Genomic DNA, 10,540 nt, shown 5'->3' on the forward strand with positions numbered 1-10,540 from the left:
CCAGCCATGCCACAACGGACCCGTAATACCATGCTAGCAGTTACTCAGGTCTTCGCTTAACCCTTACGCATCCCATCAATTTCACCATAATATTATTGACCAGCAAGTTGTTAGTTTTCAAATGATACCTCAAAAGGCATATTTTGCACAACAATTATTGCAATAGTATGTTGGGTGTGACTACAAGCGTGCATTCATAGAATCATAGAATATCAGGGTTGGAAGGGACCTCAGGAGGTCATCTAGTCCAACCCCCTGCTCAAAGCAGGACCGATCCCCAATCAAATCATCCCAGCCAGGGCTTTGTCAAGCCTGACCTTAAAAACTTCTAAGGAAGGAGATTCCACCACCTCCCTAGGTAACGCATTCCAGTGTTTCACCACCTTCCTAGTGAAAAAGTTTTTCCTAATATCCAACCTAAATCTCCCCCACTGCAACTTGAGACCATTACTCCTTGTCCTGTCATCTGCTACCACTGAGAGCAGTCTAGATCCATCCTCTTTGGAACCCCCTTTAAGGTAGTTGAAAGCAGCTATCAAATCTCCCCTCATTCTTCTCTTCTGTAGACTAAACAATCCCAGTTCCCTCAGCCTCTCCTCATAAGTCATGTGTTCCAGTCCCCTAATCATTTTTGTTGCCCTCCACTGGACTCTCTCCAATTTTTCCACATCCTTCCTGTAGTGTGGGGCCCAAAACTGGACACAGTACTCCAGATGAGGCCTCACCAATGTCGAATAGAGGGGGACGATCACGTCCCTCGATCTGCTGGCAATGCCCCTTCTTATACACCCCAAAATGCCATTGGCCTTCTTGGCAACAAGGGCACACTGTTGACTCATATCCAGCTTCTCGTCGACTGTAACCCCTAGGTACTTTTCTGCAGAACTGCTGCCTAGCCATTCGGTCCCTAGTCTGTAGTGGTGCATTAGATTCTTCTGTCCTAAGTGCAGGACTCTGCACTTGTCCTTATTGAACCTCATCAGATTTCTTTTGGCCCAATCCTCCAATTTGTCTAGGTCCCTCTGTATCCTATCCCTACCCTCCAGGTTATCTACCACTCCTCCCAGTTTAGTGTCGTCTGCAAACTTGCTGAGGGTGCAATCCACACCATCCTCCAGATCATTAATGAAGATATTGAACAAAACCGGCCCCAGGACCAACCCTTGGGGCACTCCACTTGATACTGGCTGCCAACTAGACATGGAGCCATTGATCACTACCCGTTGAGCCCAAAAATCTAGCCAATTTTCTACCCACCTTATAGTGCATTCATCCAGCCCATACTTCTTTAACTTGCTGACAAGAATACTGTGGGAGACAGTGTCAAAAGCTTTGCTAAAGTCAAGAAACAATACATCCACTGCTTTCCCTTCATCCACAGAACCAGTTATCTCGTCATAGAAGGAAATTAGATTAGTCAGGCATGACTTGCCCTTGGTGAATCCATGCTGACTGTTCCTGATCACTTTCCTCTCCTCTAAGTGCTTCAGAATTGATTCCTTGAGGACCTGCTCCATGATTTTTCCGGAGACTGAGGTGAGGCTGACTGGTCTGTAGTTCCCCGGATCCTCCTTCTTCCCTTTTTTAAAGATGGGCACTACATTAGCCTTTTTCCAGTCATCTGGGACTTCCCCCGATCGCCATGAGTTTTCAAAGATAATGGCCAATGGCTCTGCAATCACATCCACCAACTCCTTTAGCACTCTCGGATGCAACGCATCCGGCCCCATGGACTTGTGCACGTCCAGCTTTTCTAAATAGTCCCAAACCACTTCTTTCTCCACAGAGGGCTGGTCACCTCCTCCCCATGCTGTGCTGCCCAGTGCAGTAGTCTGGAAGCTGACCTTGTTCGTGAAGACAGTGGCAAAAAAAGCATTGAGTACATTAGCTTTTTCCACATCCTCTGTCACTAGGTTGCCTCCCTCATTCAGTAAGGGGCCCACACTTTCCTTGACTTTCTTCTTGTTGCCAACATACCTGAAGAAACCCTTCTTGTTACTCTTAACATCTCTTGCTAGCTGCAACTCCAGGTGTGATTTGGCCTTCCTGATTTCACTCCTGCACACCCGAGCAATATTTTTATACTCCTCCCTGGTCATTTGTCCAATCTTCCACTTCTTTTAAGCTTCTTTTTTGTGTTTAAGATCAGCAAGGATTTCACTGTTAAGCCAAGCTGGCCGCCTGCCATATTTACTATTCTTTCTACACATCGGGATGGTTTGCCCCTGTAACGTCAATAAGGATTCTTTAAAATACAGCTAGCTCTCCTGGACTCCTTTCCCCCTCATGTTATTCTCCCAGGGGATGTTGCCCATCAGTTCCCTGAGGGTGTGACTACAAGCGTGCATTCGGTCACAACCACTTACTGCCATTGCCAAAAGAAGCCTGGAAAACATCCCCAGCCCAAGAATACACCGATTATTTTTGCATCTACAAATGTATGATTTGCAAATTGAATACAAACCTGGGAGAGATTTGGTGTTTGCAGACATTCTCTAAAGCATTTGACTAAAATCAGGGGTAGAAAGTCCAAAGCTGGATTTTTGTAGACGTCAATCTCATTTCTTTTTTTAAAAACTATCCAGTCTCAGATGAAATGTGGACGGTGATTGCCAGAGCTGCTGCTCAGGATGAGACTCTGTAGAAAGTAATTAAGGCTATTATCACAGGTTGTCTAGGGCAGCATATACTCAACCCCTATTATCGATTTAGCAAGGCGCTCACAGGATTACATGGGATTTTGTTTTAAGACACCAGGATGGTACAAAATATTTTTTATCTTTTTATATTAACTGTAACCATTGGCCGGTGCTCTCCTGGGATATGGGAGCCATGTTTTCAAGTCCCTGCTCTGCCTAATGTGAGGTAGAGACTTGAACTTGTGTGTCCCACATCACAGGTGTGGGCCCTATCTACTGGGCTATTGTGTCAACCTCTTGCTTTCTGTGGCCCAATGATGATGTAATTATTTATACAAAGTGGAACATCTTAAGAAGATTGAAAGAGACCTACTGTGACCCAGCAACCCCTTGGTGCCAACTGGTGCAACAGGGGATGCATAGAGTTTTACAGGAATCCCCTGGATCAAATAGCTGTATAATATTTCACCGAACTGTGGCATGTGAGGTCTCTTTTGAGATCCAGTAGCCCACTAGTCATCATGATCACTGTGAAATATATGTATGGATAATATTTAAGAAGTTATGTATCTGTACTGAAAATTATGTTCTTAAGGTCTGGGGCTTAAGGCAAGTGACCAGGAGGTAACAGACATGTATCTCCATGTCTGGCGATTTGTGTATGATATGCTGCACAGTGGATGCCTGTGTACATACTAAGCCAATTGCTAATCAAGAGATTATGAAATCTTCAAGAAAGGAAATTTACAGGAAGAAATAAACAGCAGAAGGGGATCCTGTTTATGAGTGAAGACAGTGGGTAGTTTGGGTATGTCTGGGGATGCGGATGTACACACTGGATCTGTCACAGAGGAGGCAAGCTAACAGCGTCTTGTCTTATGAAAAAGGGTCACAGCCAGCCAAGTTGAAAAGCACTGCAAATACATAGGGTGAGCTATATGTATTAGACATGAGGGTATCTTCTTAATTGTCTGAGCCAGCGGTTCTCAAACCGTACCCCAAAGTGGGTTGCGACACCCTTTTAATGAGGTCGCCAGGGCTGGCTTAGACTTGCTGGGGCCCAGGGCCGAAACCCGAGCCCCACTGCCCAGGGCCAAAGCCAAAGCCTGAGGGCTTCAGCCCTGGGCAGCGGGGCTCAGGTTGCAGGCCTCCTGCCTGGGGCTGAAGCCCTTGAGCTTCAGCTTTGGCTCCCCTGCTCAGAGCAGTGAGGCAGGGCTTTGGCCCCCACACCCGGTGCAGTGGGTCTCGGGCGGGCTCAGGCTTCGGTTCCCCTTCTGGGGTTGGGAAGGAGTTTTTGTTGTTAGAAGGGGGTCGCGGTGCAATGAAATTTGAGAACCCCTGGTCTAGGCTGTAGAATGTATATTATGATTTTACTTTATATGTACAAGTTTGTTTCCAATACTTTCACTTGCTACTATTTGAATCCCCGTTCTTTGTTAAATGCACTTCTTGTTTTCATTATAAACGTATCTGAGTGCTGTGTGTTAAGCAGAGCAGTGTTCTGAGGCAGAAGTGGTAAACTGAGATGTTCTTTTTCTTTGGAAGAAGTGAATCTGTGAATGCGGTGAGTGTCCAGTGGATCAAGGATCAAGGGCTGGACACTCCAGAGGGATGTTTAGAGGGTTTGAGGATTGGAGTGTGCCTATCACTAACCTGTAGAGGGACAATGGAGCCTGTAAGTGCTTGTGTTGTCCATGGCAGGAGGAGTTGGAGAGCTGACTCATGGCAGGCATAGACAAAGCTTTCTCTCACTAAGGACAGGTGGTAGTGAGGTGCCTCACAACTCTGAGGAAGCATCACATTTGCACCAGAATAACAAATAGCCTGGTGCTCAGAGTACTCACCTGGGATGGGGAAAACCTGGGTTAAAGTCCCTGTTCCAGATAAGGGATTTGAACTCGGGGTTTCCAACACTGAATATGTGAGTCATAGGATCATAGAATATCAGGATTGGAAGGGACCTCAGGAGGTCATCTAGTCCAACCCCCTGCTCAAAGCAGGACCAATCCCCAACTAAATCATCCCAGCCAGGGCTTTGTCAAGCCTGACCTTAAAATCTTCAAAGGAAGGAGATTCCACCACCTCCCCAGGTAACGCATTCCAGTGTTTCACCACACTCCTAGTGAAAAACCTTTTCCTAATATCCAACCTAAACCTCCTCCACTGCAACTTGAGACCATTACTCCTTGATCTGTCATCTGCTACCACTGAGAACAGTCTAGAGCCATCCTCTTTGGAACCCCCTTTCAGGTAGTTGAAAGCAGCTATCAAATCCCCCCTCATTCTTCTCTTTTGCAGACTAAACAATCCCAGTTCCCTCAGCCTCTCCTCATAAGTCATGTGTTCCAGTCCCCTAATCATTTTTGTTGCCCTCCACTGGACTCTCTCCAATTTTTCCACATCCTTCTTGTAGTGTGGGGCCCAAAACTGGACACAGTACTCCAAATGAGGCCTCACCAATGTCGAACAGAGGAGAACAATCACGTCCCTCGATCTGCTGGCAATGCCCCTACTTATACATCCCAAAATACCATTGGCCTTCTTGGCAACAAGGGCACACTGTTGACTCATATCCAGCTTCTCATCCACTGTAACCCCTAGGTCCTTTTCTGCAGAACTGCTGCCTAGCCATTCGGTCCCTAGTCTGTAGCGGTGCATGGGATTCTTCCGTCCTAAGTGCAGGACTCTGCACTTGTCCTTGCTGAACCCCATAGTAGCAGGACACACTCAGATTTCTTGCCCCCACTTATCTTTTCTGCAGAGCTCCAATCCTGTAGGCTTATTCTGAGCATGCTTACAGAATTGCACCCCACTGGAGAAACAGGCTTTGGCTTCAGGATGCAGTCCTTATCCACTCTGATAGCCATGCTTTCTTTGTCCAATCTTGCAGCTACTTCATAGTTGGCTTCAGCTGGGGCTCTGAGTAGCTTATTTAGCTGTGGGCAAGTGTGAGGACTTAGGTGTCTTTGTACATGCCTGCTGGTGGAAATTTAGGTACTGACAGGATTAGGCAGCAGCTGGGAAGTGGTTTTGAGAATGTAATTGGCACCTGAATGTTGGACTTAGGCATCTAAGTACTTTTGTGAATCTAGCCTTGAGTCACTCCAACAATGGCAGTGAGTAACACGCCAATCCCTGCTGTGATGCAAACACACAGGGATATCTAACACATGGAGTTTCTTCTGGGCTTCATGGACAAACTATGAAGTAGCTGCAAGATTGGACAAAGAAAGCATGGCTATCAGAGTGGATAAGGACTGCATCCTAATTTGACTTTGAAAGTTCTAAAGGTCAGATGTGTGAATTTGGGGAGCTCTGTGACTCCTTGAAAAATGATAGTCTCTGTGACACTTTCGGGATTAATTGAGGTGTCCGGCATAAAGTCGCTGCCACCTTCTTACAGCATGAGGGAGTGTTGTGCCACCAGAGGAAGTTCTCCCGAAGTTACTGTCTGCAGGCTTCACAAGCACTCCACTCTGGGCTACTGCAAGCTCCACTCTTTCTCTTTGTAGGTTAGCAGTTTATACTCCTCGCTTTGTTAAACTCAGCTACCCAGTCCCTTGTCTTCTGATCAATCACTGTGTACACCAATCCACTGCCTCTGTGGAAGCAGTGCACCCCCATTCATTAATTTCTCTTCAGTTCAACATTCTCCTTAGCACAAGGCTCTTAGATGTAGATATAGTAAAACCAAGTTGAAGTTTATTTAATTGAGCTTGAGATAAAGATTCAGATAAAATAAGTTTAATGATTTGGAAATGAGATTACAGATAGAAGAAACACATAAAACTATCTAAAGCCTGTATTTACTAACAAGTTATTTTCCTGTCTAATAAGGTGTTTCTCACCCAATGGTCAATCCATGCAGCGCTTGTCCATGGTACACTTTCACTGGCAAAAACAAAAAGGAGTCCGGTGGCCCCTTAAAGACAAACAGATTTATTTGGGCATAAGCTTTCGTGCATCTGAAGAAGTGGGTTTTTTACCCACAAAAGCTTATGCCCAAATAAATCTGTTAGTCTTTAAGGTGCCACTGGACTCCTTGTTGTTTTTGTGGATACAGACTAAAACGGGTACCCCCTGATACTTTTCACTGGCAGAACATCTCCTCCATAATGGATAACATCTTATGCCCTTTCTCCTTCTCTTATGTGGTCCCAGACTTTTGTCTCTTTTCATCATCATGGTGATTTGTTAATGTTAGCTAAACCTGGGTGTCCCCTATTCAGTCGTTTCCTGGGGTTCTTTTGTCTTTGTAAATGCTTGAGCCTGCATCTGGTCCAGACTGTAAACACAGGACTGGAATTGGTCAAAGTATGTCAGTTGTTCTCAGTGTTGATTGAATCAGCTGAGATTCACCCTGCCTCACGTGACACGTTTTACCTCCAACAGTTTTGGAACACAATATTGTACATGTTCCAAAACTCTCAAATTGTTTCCCACACAAACATCCCACAAAACCATGATAACCAGCTAGCACTTAGCTTTCAGCAGAGACCCCACATGACCCCTTTTGGTGAAATGTTGAGAAGATGGTTGGATACAGGGCACTGCCTGTACTTGTTTATATCACATCAGGTAGTCGAGGGACATCTATTTACAACACATCACTGGACATCAGCAGTACCAGAAGAGATGAGCTGGAGTGCTGTTGAGAAGCAAAGTTGGAAAGTAACTGGAATGCTTCTCTGATGGATTGTATCAACTGAGGGACAACCTATCCTAAATGCTCAATTACTGAGGGACAATCTACACTCATGGCAATATTTGCTTTCCACAACCAACTCCTAGTATAAACTTTTATTAGTGATGTACCCAAGTATTTGGATGCTAATATCTAAACTGTATCATTAAATGTATAAATCTAAATTTGGGTTATTGCAGATTATGTACTATATGTATTGTATGATTTTTAAACGAAACTTTGTACTTTTGCATAATTTAAGCCTTCTACCCAGAGTTACAGACACTCTTTCCTTAACCTGTGTATTATATATTTTTAACATTAGCTTTAATACAAAAATTTATACCTGCGTAGCTTGTCTATATCAACAGTTGTGTAGGTAGAATGAGAAAGCCCCAGCCCTCCAAAAACATATACCTGAGTAGTCCCATTGAATTTAATGACAGGTTTCAGAGTAGCAGCCGTGTTAGTCTGTATCTGCAAAAAGAACAGGAGGACTTGTGGCACCTTAGAGACTAACCAATTTATCTGAGCATGAGCTTTCATGAGCTACAGCTCACTTCATCGGATGCACGAATTTAATGGGACTACACATATAGTGTTGCTGTCTCTCATGATTTTATCACAAGTCTTGCTTTTTTTTTCTTATAGCCTCAGTTCCTGAACCATAGGAAAATCTCAGCTTTCATTTAAAAAAAGTTTCTAGCCCTCATGGTTTTAGAGAAAAGCTAGAAAACATGAACTTTAAAGATTCAAAAAGGAGAAGTCAAATGAAAAACACGCACATTTTAAAAAATTCTCAGGATTTATAAACCAATCTTATGATATTTTAAGGTCTGACTCATGTTCTTTGGCTGGGGGAAATTGGGTGAAAGGTGAGGGAAGATGGGTTTGCAAGAGTATCCAGGGGAGTAATTGAGGGAGTTGGGTTTGGGGGGAGTGGAAACTGGAAATAGCTGGTGGCTATCAGAGGGGCTGAGTGTGTGGATATCTGGGGGGATTGCTGCAGGAAAGCTAGGTTTGTAGGGTAATCATGAGATAGTTGGGGGAGGAACTGTTTTGTAGGCGTGTCTAAGGGAGAAGAGGGGCACGGTTAGAGGCTGGGATTGTACACATGTCCAGAGGGGCAGCTGGAGAGTGCCTAGGTTTGTGGGGATGTCCAGGGGTAGTTGGATAGCTTTGGGGAGAGGCTAGGGATGGCTGGGTTTGGAGATAGTGTCCAGGAGAAGATGCACATGGGGACAAGGTTATAGAGGCAGCTGGATGGGAGCTCCGGGTAGCTGGGATTGCTGGGTGGACCGGAGTGTCCAGGGGTGGGTTGGTTTCTGGCTGGGTCAGCTTGGAGTGTAACTGGGTAGGAAATGGTTTTCCCATCTCAGGAAAATATTTGAGATTTTGAAAAATTGTCCTCGTCTGAACTGAGACTAAAGTCAAAATCTTGAAAAATTTCACAAACTAACAATCCAAAAACTTTTTTGATTCAAGTTGATTGAAATATTTTGGTTAGATTTTGACTTTATATCATTTTTAATTTTTTACTATAATTTGCTTAAATTTCTAAACAAAAAGTTGTTTCAAACCAAAAATGAGCGATCTGGAGACTAGTGGGCTGCCTGCTCTGCGGGAAACACAGCGGCCTCTGGTGGCCATGAACTACAATTGCAGGTCATTTCTGTAGTCCAGCCGATCACCTGACATTAAGGTCTGCAGAAATGTGTGAGGGGTAGTAGCTTGCATGCAGGAGTATAGCAAACCCCAGCGTTCAAAAATCATGAGTCAAGCCCTCAAAAAATCATGATATTGCCTTAAAACGAGATTTAAAAATTAAATTTTGGCATTTCTTTATTTGCCTTTTGATGTTGGCATGCTTAGGAGTCACATATTCAAGCTTTTCTCGACAATCACAAGGGGCTAGAAACTTTTTTTTAAAAAAATAATTAAAGCTGAGAATCTCTGGGAATAACTCATGTCCTGTGGTATTCAGTTATTATGACACAGCGCTTAAGATGCTTGCAAGAACACTTCTTTATCCTGAGTCAGATTCCAGCTAGCTGTGTATAGCAGCAAGAGCTTCGCAGCACCTTGCCCAGACTCCCTGTCTGGAAAGCTCAGCTCTTAAAGCCACAGTCCCCAATAGCACATCTTGCCTTCCAACACAAAATTTAATAACAAAAAAATTAATATAACACACACAAATACTTATTACCAACCTAATAACTAAGCTTACTAAAAATATTCAATTTGTTTTTGAGGTGCCTTGCACTGTCATTTGGATCTGTGGGGCTCCTCAGGAGCATCAGCACTACTGCTGTCAGGAGGTGGCAAATCTACTTCTTCTCATTATTCCATGTCCACGGACTCAGTTATCTCAATGTCATGTAATTGTTGCTTGTCTGAGACTGGCTCCAGCAAAACAGCTGACTCAGTGCCCCGTAGCTCCCTCCATTCTGGGATTTGTCACCTGTTCCTTCTTTGCCTGTGTCAATCTGGGAATGATAACCTCTAATGACCACAGGGCTATCTTTTCTAATACTATCGCTGTTTGTTTCCCATCATAGACACACACAGCATCATTTTCATGAAGTAGTGGCAGCTCGCAGGACACCAAATCGTATTATTATTATTTTATTTTATTGTTTGTCTTGTCTGTCCCTTTATACATCTGGAAGTCCCCGGTGACTGTGACATCAGTTTCTAACACTGCTGGTATTCTTATTTTCAGTTGTCTGCTGAAGAAAATGTCAGCAGGTGCACCCAACTGTGTATGGGGTTGTCCAGTCTGTAATTCTACTGTGCTAAATACAGATCAGAGTCTAACTCTGCAGCCTTTTTTAGTAGATACTTCATTATTTTCACACAGTTTTCCATCAGCTGCTTGGATTGGGGATAATGGAGACTAACAATTACATGCCTGAACCTGTACTTCATTGCAAAATGCTTTAATTCATGCCCACTAAATTGTGGCCTATTGTCACCCATTGCTATGTCAGGTATGCTATGTGTAGCAAAAATAGATTAGCTGTAGTATCTTCTGATAAAGCTATTTTAGGGAAGTGAGAATAATAGTTTTGGACAAATACATAATCAGTCAATGTAAATCAATCTATGCCTACTTTGCTATAGGGGCTAATTTTTTTATTTGCCACCAACATGAGCAGTTTTGCTCAATTTGGCCTGTATGTTTGGCACGTGCAACAAGCCTTAACAGCTTCCTGAA

The sequence above is a fragment of the Natator depressus genome, chromosome 1 (assembly GCF_965152275.1).
Source record: "Natator depressus isolate rNatDep1 chromosome 1, rNatDep2.hap1, whole genome shotgun sequence".
Classification (NCBI taxonomy): Eukaryota; Metazoa; Chordata; order Testudines; family Cheloniidae; genus Natator; species Natator depressus.